This window comes from Epinephelus fuscoguttatus, linkage group LG19 (assembly GCF_011397635.1).
Source record: "Epinephelus fuscoguttatus linkage group LG19, E.fuscoguttatus.final_Chr_v1".
NCBI classification, from domain to species: Eukaryota; Metazoa; Chordata; class Actinopteri; order Perciformes; family Serranidae; genus Epinephelus; species Epinephelus fuscoguttatus.
Genome location: NC_064770.1, coordinates 4,651,894 through 4,669,964, shown reverse-complemented (window position 1 = coordinate 4,669,964; position 18,071 = coordinate 4,651,894). Strand labels below are relative to the sequence as shown.

Here is an 18,071-nt window from a genome sequence, read left to right as displayed (position 1 = left end):
AAACAAAAGTTGTTTCATGGTACCACGGTATTACAGAATAATTATCATTATTATAACCTGTCAGAATGACCCTTAAAATAATTAAAACAGAAGGCTTATTTTTGGTAAAACAAAAGTTTTATTACTATATATGACACTTGAAACCATTTTGTTATTAGAAGTATGTGTAAAAAGTGTCCTTTTTGAAAATGAAGTTGAGTGTTTATGTGCAGTTCCTTTTTCTTTTCCAATATCATAGATAAACAAATGTTCCATAAAACTGGTATGCTGCTGCAACCCTAACAGAGACAGAACAAAAAAGATGAGGACTTGAAGAAAAGTGAGCAAAGCCATTGGACTATGTGGTCAGTTCCAAAACTATGTATTTGTTACTTTACTACGAACTAGGGATGGGCAGCACAGGCAAAAACACTATTCGAAAATCATGGCAACTATTCAACAATTTTTTGAATAATCTGCCCTCCCACACACTATTTCATGTAGTTTTTATCTGAGGGTCGCGTAGGGGAGTGTAGCGCGACAAAAATAGAAGAGCCACGTAAAATAGAGAGTTGTCGCGTGACAGACGGGGGTTTTCGCGCTGCTCCAGTTGCCAGTGGAGCCGCTGTAATTGATTAACAGGGGGGCAAGATGTTACGGGACTCACGCTGCAGACGTGTCGCGCCGCTGAGCCCGGCCGTACGGTCCCTCGCCGCCTCCTGCGTGCCTCGCTCTCAAATGACTGTGCATACTTGTTGTAGATTTGTGATACGCAAGCTTTGCCTCACAGAGTTTGCACTGCACCTCATTTTCGTTTATTTTGTCTACGTTGTTCCACACAGAACTTTTTGATGACTGTAGTAGTCTCTGCATGTTTCTCCTGTTTGTAGAAGAGCATCAAACTAGCTGGTAGCCCATCTCACACGGCTGTAGCAATCCTATACTGCCCTTGTGCGGTTAGGAGCTGAACTGCATGTCAAATAAAGGGGGGAAATACGACGGCGAATAGTAATAGTCGCATTAAAAAAATCGATTTTTCAAAATAAAACGAAATTCGAAAATCGTGACCCATCCCTACTACGAACCGAGGTAGTACTAACATTTATGCTAGCTGCCGTCCCCAGTTAGTTAGCAGAACCATTGGAACTGGCACTCCAGAGGCTGTATTTGCATGAGTAATGCAAGGCAAAAATTTTGATTTGCAGTTGGTGTGTGCACACCTTTAAAGACATTGTTTTTAGACACCTGTTAGCAGTGCATAGAGAAATTCTCTCCCATGGTTTGAGTCATCCGATTAGCTCTTCTGATCAGCCTTTATAGAGATCACAGATCAAACTATTTAGAACAAATATTAGCTGATAAAGATCAGTAGCCGATTGATAAGAGCACCCTTACTGCCTGGACCACTATTTTATTCTTTAAATAATGGTCCAGTGAATGTAAAGTAGACCTGATTTTTAGAAAATTGCAAGAAACTGGTACTATATTCTAGTGCTGCACGATTAATCTAATCGCAGTTGCAATCGCGATGTCAGGCTGTGCGATTACATAACCTCATAAAAGGCTGCAATTTGCAATTTAATGTAAATAAATGTTAACGTGTGTGCCTGTGAACGTGACTACCTCTGCTGTAGTGTGTGGAGTTTGCTGTCATTATGCCCACAAGCTATCCTGGTGTGTGCAGCACGTATGGTCACCTTACTACCCGGCATGCAGCTGTGACCAACATGGACGCTGAAGTAGAGCATGAGCACGACCAAGAACAGGCTCAGTTGGTGGCAAAAAAAAAAAACGCAACGTCTGTTACATGGTGATACTTTGGATAGAAAGACATGCTGTGTAAAACTTGCAATGTTAAAGTCGCCACGTCACGTGGCAACATGACCAATCTATATCAACACTTGAGACAGCACAGAGAAAAGTACGACTGATGCATGCGAGAGAAAGCCAAGCCGTGTAATTATTTATTATATTGTAATCTCAATCACAAATTGCGATATTGTCCACCAAAATCGCAATCGCACATTTTTATCAAATCGTGCAGCACTACTATATTCTATTAAGGCTATGTTTTAACATAATCCAGACTTTTTAATTAAAATGAGCCTGAATGGGTATCTTCCTGCTGACCCATAGATGAGCACAGAATAACTGATCTCATCACTGATTAGTAAAAATGCATGAAGCATTTCAGTGTCAGCAGGTGGACATGTTTTGCCTCAGCTCATCTAACATTAACTCAAACCTTGTAAACAGTTTCAGTAGCTTGTAAATCCTCTCCCCAGGACTCACCGTGTGCTGCTCAATTATAGCCTGCACAGCCTGTCAGCATGTGATAGTTCTTTCGACAGCAGTACAGTTTCATGAGGCAATCAATACATGGTCCCTGCATACATGGCAGTCAGCTTGTTGCGAGCCAAACAGCAGATGCTTCTCTCCCTCATTTTGCATATTCACCACATGAAAGATCGCTGCAAAGCAAAAGAGCTTTCTCTCAACAAGGTTCAAATACACTCCAATTATTTTTTAATACATTTCATTTTTCCTCATATTTCTGTCTCAATGAAATTCTGGCATTCGTATTTCCTCTACAAAATCATAAAATAAGCCCATGCAGCAATGCTGTCAGCATGAAAAAATATGTCCAACGCTTTAGTCCTCTTTGGACTATATCACATATACGGGCCTAAGTGGAGGATTCCTGATTTAGGTGATTACCTGAACTTTCATATGGCACCACAGTCAGGCCAAAATGTCCACATACACTCAAGAAAAAATGAGCCAAAATGTAAATTTTGCAACCAGTTATATGTGGTTGGATAGATTAACCCTACTGGAACCCATTCCAATGCAAGAACAGGAAAAATGTAAGGAAAATTGTTTGGCCAGAAATATTGTTTTGTATCATCTAGGGTTAGGCCTACACTGCCAATCACTGATCTCTGAGCTCAACGTTGTACCGATGGCGTACTAATACTATCAGCATGTTGGCCTATTCTGATATTTCATTTTAAAATCAATATCTGCCGATACCAATGATGTGCCAATATTACTGTGCATCCCTAGTAACAATTCTGATTCATCAGAAATGTGCAGACTGATTTTATGAGTACAGCTGATGGCTGATATGAGGGTACAAACATTTAGAGCATTAGAAGTGATGAATAAGTTCACCCTTGTGGTGATGAAGATTTACAGTTGTCACCAGGGGCGTAGCCATCATTTCCGAAGTGAGGGGGACAAATTTTTCAGAGGGCTATTGCATGATTTATCATCCTCTCACATTCAACTGCACCTCTGCTTAGCGGCTAAAGAACCACATAACCACAAACAGCCACAGTACAGCACAAGGGGACCGACTTTAGTTCTTTAAAATGATATACTATCAAAATCTAAAGTTTTAGCTGCCAAACTCTGGTTGAGTTGACACAGAATGACCCTTGAGCATCTACAGGGTAAGTAGCCAGATAATTAATACTTAAGTATTAGTGCCAATACCTGCCTGGTTTCTCCCTGTCCCTCTTCTATCTATTGCAATAATATAGATGATAAATGTGCAAAGCAAAATTTAGAAACAGAATTAAGAATAGTAGTGGTGACCTAGCTGTGGAAATTAACCTCAAAATCACTTTTATGCTATAGATATTTTCTCTCAGCCAGTTACAATCTCTCCTCACCTGTGAAGACCCTGCATGATCATCCTTGCTGGCCTCTGGTCCACTGTCTCCTCCCTGACCCTGCTCTTTCTATTGTGGCAATAAAGATTTAAAAAATATGTGCAAAGCATTAGTGAGCACAAGTTCTGCGCAGAAATTGAGGAGTGGGTTTATTCCTAGCATGAAACTAGCTAGCAAGCGATTTAACATAGGTAACAATAACATTAGTATTCTTGTTAACTACCTGAACTTGATATATTGGCATCTATTAATTAGTCATCATTTGGCTAACATTATCTACATGCAACAGCATTACTCAACTTACATGGTTTGTTTGGAAGAAAGTGTGCAAGGTTTTTTGCTTCTTGCTGGCTGGTTTGCTGAACATGGTTAACACACGGCAGCACTGCCCAGCAGCACACGTCTCATCAGTACGATTGATTCAGATCACAACATGACAGCGTGTGTATGCTGCCTGGCACTGCCTACTCATGGTGCGGTTAAAGACAGCTTGGAAAAACACTCTACCACATGTTAAAAACGAATTGAACCATTGTAACAGCTGTAAAAAGTGGGGGGCACAGAGGGCACAGATACGGGAAGTGCGGGGGAAATGTCCCACGTGTACCCTGCGTCTGCTACGCCCATGATTGTCACTGATCAACATCCACTCACATCTGCTGGCCTTTTTTTTTTTATTTTTCTCAAAAAAAAAAAAAAAAAAAAAAAAAATCACATGCTAATTCCATAATTCTGTCACCCAACCCTAGTGTGAAGCTTGCATATAATTGGATGGTATAAAGATAATCTAAATGTACAACTCTGAAGAGGCAAACCCTCAGTTGCGTTAACACATAATATAGGCCATTCATTTTAAAATAAGGGTTTATTGCATGCATATGCTTTCTAGCAGATACACTGAGTCTGAATTGACTGTGCACACACATTCAACAAATTCTATTTTATAATAAGTCAGAAAATAGACTTGTGTATAATACGATAAAGTATTGTAGGCAACGTCAGTCCTAAACAGCAACACCAGAATGGCACTGCAAATGCCTTAACGTTTGTTTAGACCAAATAGGAAGTGCGTATGGATGTTGCCAATTCACTTTGCATTTGGTCTAAACACAGCTTTAGGCAGTTACAGTAAGTCATGTACAGCCAGCCAATGTCACAGTAAGGGCTTTCATTACAAATTATAGAAACATCTTGCCTTATCAATCCCTGACTTTGTAGGCTAGCTCATTTACCGCCAAGCAGGGCTGGGGACAGGCTTTTTCCACTAGCCTAGCTGTCAGTTTGGCAGATATGAGCATCTTTATGTCACCCAAGTTCTCCTCTTTTGTGCAGGATGAAAAGCAGGGCTCAACAAAAACTGCCAAAAACTTAAATTAATGAGCAGGTACAAGAAGAATAAAATGACTGTTTGGCAAATGGGCTTGGTGATCACACTGTCTGATGAGATGGTTAGTAGTAGCTGCAGTCCTGTTGTCCCTGGACAATAGAGTGTGCCAGTAAACCCGGAACTCCGTTAGCGCTTTTAGCACTTCCGCTTCTCTCGTCTAAAAGACAATACGTTTTTCAAATGGGATTTTGGTAAAATGCCTCAAATAAGGTCTGTGGTTAACAAAAGCTTAAGCGAGTTTCAGGTTTTGTTCTACAACATAAAACACGTCAGTAAATACCCTACTTGTGAATTTTGAAGCTCTTATATGTCGTAAAAAAGGTGGTTGCTAACAAGTTGCTCAATACGACTACAAACCCTGTCAGGGACATTAAACGTCATCAGCCCCGAACAGGCGAGACTGCTGGCAGTCCGCCATTACAGCTTCTTATTTAGCTTAAACAGTCCGATTTCCCCATTATACAATGTTTTTAAAATAAAGCGGCCGAAATCAGTTGAAAGCTTAGTGGCGGTGACGTCTAGAGTCATGCCACTGTGGAGTAGTCATGTAGTCCGTTAAAGCCTAACGTTAGCTTTTTACTTCTGGCGATCGCATTTAAGCTTCAAATGGGGTATTAAAGTTGTTCATATGTGAAGATTATCTCACTGAACAAAACCTGTAAGTATCATAAACTTGTGTTAGCCACATAGCTTATTTTCTGACATAATCCAAAACGCAATGCAAAAATCACATTCACTTTCTCTTCCAGGAACCAGCGCAATGCTGAACTTCCAGGTTTTGACGTCAGCCCTGGCACACTCTATAGAAACATGTTTGTGACGAACAGAGATCTTCCCCCTTTGGGATGACAGATGTTTTTCATGCAAAAGTTTAGAGGTTGTTTCCTAAATTTGTATGATTGAATTTGTGCTCATTCAAAGATATTATAAGGTCTTAATTACTTTAAAACAGTTTGGTTATTTTTGTGTGGTGAATGTTTATTTCTTTCCCTGGCACAAAAGGTGGAATAAATTAAAACAAAAACAAAATACACAACATAAAAATATTGGAGTCAGTATTGGCTATTAGCCAAATTGTTATTTTAAACATCCGTATCAGTATCAGCCCAAAATTTCAAAATCAGGACATCCCTAATTTCTTTAATATTTCACAATGCCTGCAAAATTATATTACCATTTCCACAGCACCAAAGTGTTAATATCTTAACAAGTCTGTATAAGCCCATGTACTACAGCACTTTCCCACAAGCTTCACACAATCTGGGAACATAGGCCCATGGGTGGGGATGGGTCCCTATAACATACATTCTAGAGCAAACACAACGGAAAGATTTTTCTATTGCACAGTTACTTCTTTGTTGTGAAACAAGCAACAAGAACTACTAACTTTGGACTTGGTGTGGTATTACAAGTATTTCATATAAAAGCAGTAAAAAACAAAAATGAACCCTTGTCCAAACCCCTGAATAATTATGCGCAGGTGGAATACTAAATTGTAAACTTCCAAGCACAGATTTGTCAATCTGTTTATCCAACACATAGACCAAATCACAGTGATTGTTTATGGTAATTTCCTGAGGGAAAATCCCTGTTTGACATATTTTAGCCAACTAAAAAAGGCCCAACTACAAAAATCAATATCAGTTTACATGTATGCTACACCAACTGACAGCCCATTCTGACAGGCAACTGACGCATCATCTCAAAGCAACCAGATTCCATTGACAAAAACAGTTATTTAAGAACACAGACAATACTGTTTCATGGCTGCCTCAATCAATTAGTGTGTAAGGTAAGTCAGTGAAAACAATAGCGTACACTTAAAATGATAATGACTTTTTTAGGTAGCTTTAATACATTGCTGTGACCCTATCCACAGCAGTACATTGCTTAACTTCTGTGCCAGTACATCTGGTTTATAAAGCAGCACAATATCTAAAATAAGCACAGCAGAACCATCATGTAGGTCTGACCACCATGTTTATCTATATATATATCTTCACACATTTTAGAACAGAAAGAACAAGTTTGCCGATTTGACGTATCTCCACAATTCAAAACAACTGCCACCTTAAAATGTTCGCGTGACATCATTGGTGGCTAGGTCTATAGAACTAAACCGTGACCAACGCGAAAACCACAGAGATGTCATGATGATGATGATGATAATATCATTTATGACAAAAATCACTGACCAGCACGAAGACTATCATTGGAGTTCACAACATGAAACCACATCATCCAATCCACAGCTGTTAATGTTACTAACAAAAACACATTATTGAGAAATCCTCAATCAAACTAGAAGGGTTGAGTTCATTTTAGAGCTGATATATATACTAGGTTTTAGTGGAGCAAAATGGCAAGACACCTACAACAACCAAAATAGTTTGCTCATGTTCTTCTTATTGATTTTAGCTCTGCTTTTAACACTAAGCAAATTGGCACTCTTTTAGAACAACTTTTAAAGGTGATTGTGAATGGTTGTCTCATTGGATTAGAAGCTTTTTAACTGACTGCCCTCGGAGAGTTTTAATGAATGGGGTCTACTCAGACAAGCGTGGTTGGTCTTCTTCTGAAAGATAATGCCATGTATGAAGAGGTTTACTTCAGCCAGGTCACCGTTCTTCAGAACTGGTGTCAGGCAAGTAAACTGGAACTGAATGTGGCCAAAACAAGAGAACTCATCATACAAACAAAACCACATGGAACCATTCATATCCTCCCTGTCATACTCAATAATAAGCCTGTAGAAAAAGTAACACAATTTAAGTACTTGGGCACAAATATTGATCAAACCTAACTTTTAATGAAAATTCAGACAGCATTTTTAAGAGAGCCAATCAGCACCTGTTTTTAATCATTTGGTGTTCACCAACACATACCTGAAATAGCATACAGAGGCCTGGTTAAAAGCATTTTATCATTTTACATTACAACATGGTATGGCAACATGAGTGCAAAGAGAAAAAAAACAAGCTTTCTAGGATTGTCAGTATTAAAGGGAAGGTGATTGGCAAGTCACAGACACAACTCAGCAATATATTTGACAATGCTGTACACAGGAAGGCCAAACATATAATTGCCAAAGCCTCGCATCCATTACTCCCACAGTTTCAGCTGTTCCCATCTGGGCGTTGCTTTAGGGTCCCAAGAACCAATCACAACATTATACACGAAGTCCTTTATTCCCTATGCCACACAGCCAATGAACACAGAATGAGTGTATCAGGGAACACTACTATTTTATAAGATGCTCTCTTATTATTTATGTAACTTATTACTCCTACCTGCCTATTTGCACTATTGTATCATATATATTTTTAAATTGTATGTTTTTTATGGTGTATTGTGTTCAGTGTCTGCATGTACCTTTTATGTTCTGAGAGAAGCTAAAGACAAATTTCCACTGAGGTGGACAATAAAGTGATCGATCTATCTATCTATCTATCTATCTATCTAAGTTGATATCAATCACATCCTGATATTACCAGCATGTTGGCCAATTCTGACATTTCATTTTAAAGCCAACATCAGTCGATAATGATGATGCGCCGATATTATCTTGCATCCCTACAATATATCAGGCTTTGATACACAATATTTGTTCGTAGCACCAACTCATTGTAGGCTTGGTCTTTTAAATATGTTTACAATAAGAGAAGCATTCAGTATTATCAATATTATGCATTGCAGTACCAAGTTAAGGAATCCAAACACAGTCACTCCCAGTAATATCATTTTCATGAGCTTGTGATAAGTGTTTTCAGCTATCATAATGTGACACATCAGACGTCCATCAGAATACACATAACTGTACAGGAAGAAATGACGAAATGTGGAGATTGGGCTAAATTAGGGGTCACCTGATGTCAATCAGTAAAAAAAAATCTACTCCAGTACACTCAATGATCAGCAGGTACACATCCAGTCACATCTTCCACAGAGGGACATTTATCTCAAGTCTACCCAAGAGAGACGGACAATACAGGTTTTGAAATTTATCCAGCCAGAGAAATGGGGCAAACACTCGTGAGTCAAAGTCAGTTCCCCTCATGGCAGACTATAGCACGGGCTTCAACTTAACGTGACGCAAAAAAACAACTTCACCATAAAGCCAAAATTACACGTGAAGCCCTCCATCATCATCATCATCATCATCTTCGGCTGAAACACCATGAATCTCGCTGGAGACACCCCGGCAGCCAGTCGCCTCAGCCAACGGCCACGAGTTAACAAAGTAACACGTTTGTATCCAAGTGTCGGTGAGCAGACAGTTAGACAGGAGAAGGCAACCTGCACCTACCAACACCTCACCTTCCTACTTCATCTCAGTGAGAAGCTTCAGGCTCGCAAAGCACTGGTTGAATTCGAGAGAACCAGAACCAGGGGGACGCCGCAGGTTCTCTCCCCGGCTTTCAAACCGCGGTCGCCGCTTCACTTACCTGCCTGAGTGCCGCTGGACACTTGGCGGTAAAGAGACACTGACAGCTGTTGAGACCCGCTCTCTCTCTCCCTCTGCTCTCCTCTGCTGCTCCAGCACCAGCGACCAACGAAAAGCTCCCCACACTGACTCCCACAGAGCGGAAACGGAAAGATGCACTCTTCAAAATAAAGGCGTGTTTTTGAAAAGTACGGCTGCAGGCTAATCTCGAGGATTTTAGAGTTACTTTTTTTTCCTCTCATTTTGAGGTCAATACTTTTTATTTTATAGTTTCCTAATAATTTCTTATGTATGCCATTTTCCTCTGGAAACGACTAATTTGGTAGGCTATTATAATAATAAACCTTATTTATATAGCACCTTTGAAAACACAGTTACAAAGTGCTGTACAATAAAACTAAACACATCTAAAACACAAGGAGAATGAAAAAAACATGTCATAAAATGTCACCAAAGTAGGCTGAAGGATAAAATAAAAAGGCCAGAACTAAAATCAAGATGATAAATATGTAATAAAAGATAGCAATAAAATAGACAGACAGCTCATGTAAACTCTTGATGCACTTTAGAAGTAGGCCTATGTCGTTAGGAGAGACTTTTTATAGTTATGTCCCATTGTTGTTCATATTTATGATTATTTTATTCACTTAAACAATCAATATTCCTATTATTACTATCCAAATGGTCATCAGTGACTTGAATGCACTGTCAACTGTCATTGTGATTTCTGATAGCTGTCAAACATGAGCTGTCATCTGTTTGTGGCTCTGTTGATGTGACGTATCGTCCGCTGCGCGGATTGTGTGTGTGATTGTGGATTGTGGGTCAGAATAGCCAGCAAAGCATGCTGGTTTGTATACATGCAGAACATCCTGTTATTTTTGGCATACTGCATTTGACATACTTGGTCCTTTTGTCAGTTGGTCTTTCTGTGGGCATTTCAAGGCTACGCAGCATATTCAACAAGCTTTTCATTGCACAGGTTCTACAAGCAAGTAAGTGCATTCACTGGGTTGTTGTAGAGTCATTACATTCACAATGTATTGTGATAATATACAACAATGCGTTGACATTAAAAAACAAAAAAAGCACTCAGAATACTAAAGTATTTTTAAAAGCAAGTGCTCCAGTGCCTTAACTCAGTTAATTTGATTCAGCAACTTTCGCTTGTATTGGACTAATATTGACTAGGACTATCTATACTTTGACTCAAGTTGGGTACTTTGTCCACCACTGTCAATGAGTGATGTCACAGTAGCTACATCCATAGCTTTATACAGTCTATGGAATCAGACTTTCCGCCTGTCCCACAACTGCATTGACCTATTGCCAGTGTGGTCATACACAATATTCCAGCTTACAAAACTGACAGCTACAAAAAGCTTTCCTATTAGCTGTGTCACACCATCCGATTTTATAGAACTATACTTATCCAAATAAGTAGCAACACCATCTTTTCTCTTTGTATCTATTGTGCTGTGAACAAAACCACTTCAGCCAACTGTAGCCACTACACAATCTGTAACTCATCACTTGGTCAACAAGCTTTCAGCACCACCACTACTTTGTGAGGAAGTGTGAATGACTTTGACTGTGCTGTGACCAGCATTTTTTTTTCTGCCTCCTTTGGGTCTTGTAGACACCAAGTAGTGTTTGTGCTTGTTTGTTGTCTTAAGTCCCTGCCAACTGAAACCAACACAGCTGCTGATGATGACATGTTTAAGTATGTATGCAGCTATTTTCAATCCAACGTGTGATGACATATACATTAGCTCTTGTTTCTATGGAGGTCGAATGCATGGACAAAAGGCACCCACAACATGAAATGAATGTAATGTATTTATGAACTGACATTTGCTGCCCATCTATTAATATAAGGAGGTGTTAGAGGGCCTCAGACTGGGCTAGCACCATATACACTGGGAAACCCTTTCCAAATACATTTATTCATAGAGAGAGCTTTATTGGCAAGCTGCCTGATAACTCAGTAGGCTGTCTCAAAGCAATTTAATGCTCGGATGATTATTGCCAGACTGCTGTAGGCTAAAAGACAACGCTCACATTAGGATTCCCTCAAAGATAAATTGAGCAAAAGAGAGGTACAGTACATGGGAGGTTAACACATGTGACTGCACATTTGTTGTAACCTTGAAGAATGAAGACAGTCATGTAAGGACAATGAGGATTTACTGTTTAAAAGAAAGGTGGAAAAAAACAACTTGTTCATGTTCATTAATGCAGATGCATTTTCATCTGCACAAGCTCAAATCTTTACCACAGGGGAGTGTCTTTTATACATTCACAGTGACACATCACAAGATTTTCTGAGAATCCTGCTTCTCAGGAACCACATGTATGTTACATCAACACTTTTTAACTCTCCATATATTCATCCATCCATCCATACATACATTTTCATTTGCTTATCAGGGACTGGGTTGCAGGGACAGCAGGCTGAGCAAAGTACTCCAGACATCCCTCTCCCCATCAATACTTTCCAGCTCCTCCTGGGAGATCCCGAGGTGTTCTCAGGCCAGATGAGATTGTGCCGGTTTGAAAATTTTCCAACCGGTTTGATTTAAAGCCAAATATCTAACTGAACCGATATATCGAATAATATACCTAATTTTACCACTGGGGGCCGCATTTGAGCTATGTTTTCCAGTAAAAGCCTATTATAGATGTAATGCGCTTCCAATCCACTAGGTGGCGATAATGCTGTATTAATCACCAATACACACAAGGTTACACAAGAAGAAGAAGAGGCAGATGGACACCAAGGGTCCGTCCCAAGTCTCTTAAATTACTGCTAGTGCTACTGCTAGCCGACTTTCTAGCTGTTTAGCCCCTCCCACCTAGGAAAAAATGTGAGGAGCTAGCGCTAGGAGTGATGAGCTAGCATTGTCAGTTTAAGAGACATGAGACGTCCTTTCCACTGTAGCGTCACGTGAAGCGATGTCCATTTCTGATGACGGCGGCACAGCTGGATCTGCTGCATATCTACATCCCAAGTCACATTATATTTGTTGATCAAAATTATATTTGCTGATCAAAGCCGTGCATAGTATTATATCAGCATGTGTGGTTCTGGACATGAGCAGCTGCACATTTAACAGCCACACATCACCAACAGTCCGCTGAACAACACAATGGGTTGTGAATGAAATAAACTTATTTACAACATGACAGTCTTGCAGGAAATATCATTAACGTTACTCTTTGTAGTCACGTAGGCATGTGAATTACAGCGTTTCATTGCAGAGAATGCATGTAACGAGTACACTTGCGCTATTTCTCCGCCATCCCGTTCAAATGAGACAGATAAAGGGGGCAGGTATTTATACGTCATGGCCTCAAGCTGAAAAAGACTTCCTGTTAGGAACCTCTCGACCATCCTAGCTCGTAGCTGCTTAAAGCTTGCTGCTAGCTCCTAGTGCTAGCTCCTCACTGCACAAATAAGAGACTTGGGACGGCCTAGAAGATGGCGGACCTCGAACGACTTCCGGTTCAAGCGAGGAGCTAGCAGTAGCACTATAAAAATAAGAGACTTGGGACGCACCCCTCAGAGCATGGATACCAAGAGGCGAAGCTCCATTGAATACAACAGCCACTAGGGGCGCTAACGCCATTTTGGACTGTTGACATTGGACTGTTGCGCCCAGACAACATGCAAGATGTCAAGGAGAGAGGAGAAAAAAAGTAAAAGAAAACAGTGTAGTGCAATTAACTGCAACAACTATCAGTGAAACACCCCGCACCTGGCCTTCCACCGTTTCCCGAAGGATCCCGACAGGTAAGAACTCCTGAGGTGTAAGTTTTAAAGTGTTTTAATATCAATTTAATATGCCAGTTTTGGAGGAAAGATAACACTTATATGTATGTATATATACATATATATACAGTACAGGCCAAAAGTTTGGACACACCTTCTCATTCAATACATTTTCTTTATTTTCATGACTATTTACATTGTAGATTCTCACTGAAGGCATCAAAACTATGAATGAAGACATGTGGAGTTATGTACTTAACAAAAAAAGGTGAAATAACTGAAAACATGTTTTATATTCTAGTTTCTTCAAAATAGCCACCCTTTGCTCTGATTACTGCTTTGCACACTCTTGGCATTCTCTCCATGAGCTTCAAGAGGTAGTCACCTGAAATGGTTTTACAACAGTCTTGAAGGAGTTCCCAGAGGTGTTTAGCACTTGTTGGCCCCTTTGCCTTCACTCTGCGGTCCAGCTCACCCCAAACCATCTGGATTGGGTTCAGGTCCGGTGACTGTGGAGGCCAGGTCATCTGCCGCAGCACTCCATCACTCTCCTTCTTGGTCAAATAGCCCTTACACAGCCTGGAGGTGTGTTTGGGGTCATTGTCCTGTTGAAAAATAAATGATGGTCCAACTAAACGCAAACCGGATGGGATGGCATGTTGCTGCAGGATGCTGTGGTAGCCATGCTGGTTCAGTGTGCCTTCAATTTTGAATAAATCCCCAACAGTGTCACCAGCAAAACACCCCCACACCATCACACCTCCTCCTCCATGCTTCACAGTGGGAACCAGGCATGTGGAATCCATCCGTTCACCTTTTCTGCCTCTCACAAAGACACGGCGGTTGGAACCAAAGATCTCAAATTTGGACTCATCAGACCAAAGCACAGATTTCCACTGGTCTAATGTCCATTCCTTGTGTTTCTTGGCCCAAACAAATCTCTTCTGCTTGTTGCCTCTCCTTAGCAGTGGTTTCCTAGCAGCTATTTGACCATGAAGGCCTGATTCGCGCAGTCTCCTCTTAACAGTTGTTCTAGAGATGGGTCTGCTGCTAGAACTCTGTGTGGCATTCATCTGGTCTCTGATCTGAGCTGCTGTTAACTTGCCATTTCTGAGGCTGGTGACTCGGATGAACTTATCCTCAGAAGCAGAGGTGACTCTTGGTCTTCCTTTGCTGGGTCGGTCCTCATGTGTGCCAGTTTCGTTGTAGCGCTTGATGGTTTTTGCGACTCCACTTGGGGACACATTTAAAGTTTTTGCAATTTTCCGGACTGACTGACCTTCATTTCTTAAAGTAATGATGGCCACTCGTTTTTCTTTAGTTAGCTGATTGGTTCTTGCCATAATATGAATTTTAACAGTTGTCCAATAGGGCTGTCAGCTGTGTATTAACCTGACTTCTGCACAACACAACTGATGGTCCCAACCCCATTGATAAAGCAAGAAATTCCACTAATTAACCCTGATAAGGCACACCTGTGAAGTGGAAACCATTTCAGGTGACTACCTCTTGAAGCTCATGGAGAGAATGCCAAGAGTGTGCAAAGCAGTAATCAGAGCAAAGGGTGGCTATTTTGAAGAAACTAGAATATAAAACATGTTTTCAGTTATTTCACCTATTTTTGTTAAGTACATAACTCCACATGTGTTCATTCATAGTTTTGATGCCTTCAGTGAGAATCTACAATGTAAATAGTCATGAAAATAAAGAAAACGTATTGAATGAGAAGGTGTGTCCAAACTTTTGGCCTGTACTGTATATATATATATATATATATATGTATAGTTACATATATACACACATGTATATACATGTATATACGCATGTGTGTACATATATGTATCATCATATATCATATTAAAATAGCCTATATATTATCATTATTATTATTATTATTATTATTATTATTATTATTACTGTCCCCTTACTGTACAAACTGCAAATAAATCTTTATTCCTGACTATGTGACATTGCCATTAATGTGTTTCTAGTTAAAATATTGATTGATTTTTTTTTTTTTTTTTTTTTTTTTTTTTGGTGGATTGGCTTATGGGGTGATTTTGAAGGAGTAATTAAGTTAATCTTCTCATAAGTGGATGTAATATGTAGAGATGCCATTTAGGCCATTTTTCTTCGTTTTTTTTTTTTTTTAAGTCTATATTTTGCTTTACAAAAACGTGAAAAAGCAGCTGTGACCAAGCTATCACGAGGTGAGTAGCATTGTAAGCATAATTAATAGCAATATACTTAAGTTTGTCTGTGTGTTTTTGTATGCAAGCGGGTCTGCTGCGGTCTGCTGACAGTCCAAAATGGCAGCGGTAGGACAAAACCATGGACAAGTCTGTTGCTATGGGGTGTTCTATTGAGCTACGCCTCTTGGTATCCATGCTCTTTGAGGACGCTTCTCTTGCAGCAGCAGCAGACAGCTTGTAGGTACACACTTGTAGGCTCCTACGCTTCATTTAAAAACACACATAAACCTTATTAAGTTGTCATAATGCATGTTTCAATGCAAGATAAGTTGAATATAGTCCCTTGACACGCCGCTGATGTGAAAAGGCCCTTTGACTCAGCTTTCTCTTCACCATGACAGTCTGGCACAGCATCTGCAATGCTGCAGATTCTACGCCAAACCATCTCATGTTCCATTTTACACTCAATCATGAGCAAGACCTTGAGATACTTGAACTCCTTCGCTTGGGGCAATTACTCTTTCCAAACCCAGAGGAGGCAGTCCTCTGTTTTCCAGCAGTTTTCCATGGACTCCCAACTTGTCAAATACAGCAGCTTTGTCAGTGGCCCTACGCCTCAAACTATGGCACTCTAGGGGCTCTAGTTTCCCGGTGCAGCGCAGGGTGGCACAGGGTGGCGAACCCCACGCAGAGCTAGTTTCGAGCAGCACAACCCGAGGTGCGCTCAGTTTGGTAGTTTGGCAGACCGAGGTGCGCTGAGATGGGTGTGGCGGCGCAGCAGGGGGAGGTGTCGACAGATCCAGCTTGGGGCAGTTACAGTTTCATGCCAAAAGGCTTCGCCAAAGGTGCGCTAAAAGCTCGCCAACTGAAACTACGTCTACTGTCAGGGCAGGCGGAGTGCAGCCGGTGTAAGCCGAAGCTTGGCTGACCGGCGGACAGTGTGCACACATCACCAAAACCTCACAGACAGGTTTCCAGAATATCAGGCACATTAACGATGCAATAAATACCCACAAAAACACTATTCAATGCAACTATCTGCAATCAGCACATAAATGTATCTCTATATCGACTGTCCCGTCACATCTGATGTCAGATCAAAGGGGATTGGCACCGTTTGGCCACATCCCTCTCAGCCAACCACAAACAGCCACAGCATCAGATAGGGAGTATATATTCAGCATCTGTCATCTTAGAAAAGTCAAAAGAAAAGAAACAGAGTGAGACTGCGAGAAAGAAAGAGAGAGCGCATGCACACGAGAGAAACGCAACATTGATTTACAATTGTGGTGACCTCCTCCCAGGCTACCTTTGCATCATTGGCCCGTGGAGGTCTGCTCGCAGTTCCGTATATTCGCACACTGCGAGCTCGGACCTCCCGGACCAAAACATCAGTTTCCTCCTGGAAGAAGTTTGGCCGTCTAACTCTGCTGCTCTCTTCTGCAAAGGCAAATTGAGTAAACTCTCATTACGCCTTCGCACAGCGCATTTAAGTGCGAGGAGAGGGGCTCATTTCATTGGTGTGATGTGTGTAAAACCCACTCCATGCCTCCTCTCCTCCCTCTTTCCGACTTGCGCCGGTAGGAGGGACGGAGGTGGGATAGAGGAGTAGCTGCGCCAGGCACACGGTGTGCCAAACTTACAAAATCCGCCTGGCCACACCCAGTTGGCGAAGCGCAGGTGCACTGCGCCTCCGCCGCTCCCGGTCTGTGAAACTAGAGCCCAAAGTATCCCTCTCACATCCATTTTGAACATGTCAATTTCTGTTTCAATTTCTAAAACTACTACAATTGTTTCAGTAACTTAACAAGTATGTCACTTGATGACTGTATCACACACACACACACACACAGACACACTTGGACACATAAAAGCAATATGGCACTCAAGATCATGCTATTGTACTGATATCAGTGTGGCTGCCATTATCTTCAACCTTGTGCCAACAGAATCATAGCTGTCCTGATATTCAGCTCAACAGCACAATCTAAAGTGTGCTATTGCTTAAATATCATCAAACAACTGATGAAATGTCCCATAAATCATATGATAAAGTCCTACAAAACAAAATATCTATGCACCATAGCATGCATAGGACACCAACATTTTCTACTCGTAATATAATAAGTATCTTGTCAACACATCACCTACTGGTAGCGTTTTACTTCAGACCTTGTACCTGTAAGCATTATCTGTCCAGCCAGTCGGTTTCAGTCTTGGTGAATCTATTAAGGCTATTACTTAAGTACATGTTTGTCCTGCTGACAAGAATACTGGATCTCTCTGAAAACCACTGCATCTCTCTAAGCCTCTGTGTGTTGGTGTCCCACAAGCACATGAGTATTCAAGCTTTGAGCCTTTCTCTCTCCTCTCTTTTCTCCCTAGGTTTTCCTTCTTGTCCTCTGTTTCACACAGGCTTTTCTGTGCTGAACCATCTACCATCCTGGGCCCTCTCTCTCCCCTGACTGTCCCTCTTTCATTCCAGATGTGTTGGATCTGGAATCCTCGTCCTCTCAGAGATTCAACCTCTCCTCTTGTCTGTCTCTTGGGTGCATGTTGTCCTTGTACCTCTCTCCTTCTGTGTGTGCTTGTTTCCTTTCTCCTATATGAATAGTGTTCT

General features: G+C 40.9%; 2 protein-coding genes across 5 annotated transcripts in view; both read right to left on the bottom strand.

The window, feature by feature from the left end:
* Positions 1–9,611, bottom strand: part of rbfox1 (RNA binding fox-1 homolog 1) — a 567,561-nt gene extending 557,950 nt beyond the window's left edge. Inside the window, exon 1 of one of the 4 annotated variants that reach the window (XM_049560284.1) lies at positions 9,361–9,611. The gene's annotated coding sequence lies outside the window, so the exon portion shown is untranslated. The remainder of the gene's footprint in view (positions 1–9,360) is intronic. The other 3 variants (XM_049560291.1, XM_049560285.1, XM_049560283.1) reach the window with 3 other exon arrangements.
* Positions 1–18,071, bottom strand: part of LOC125878864 (uncharacterized) — a 489,748-nt gene that overhangs the window by 230,972 nt on the left and 240,705 nt on the right. The window lies entirely within an intron of this gene.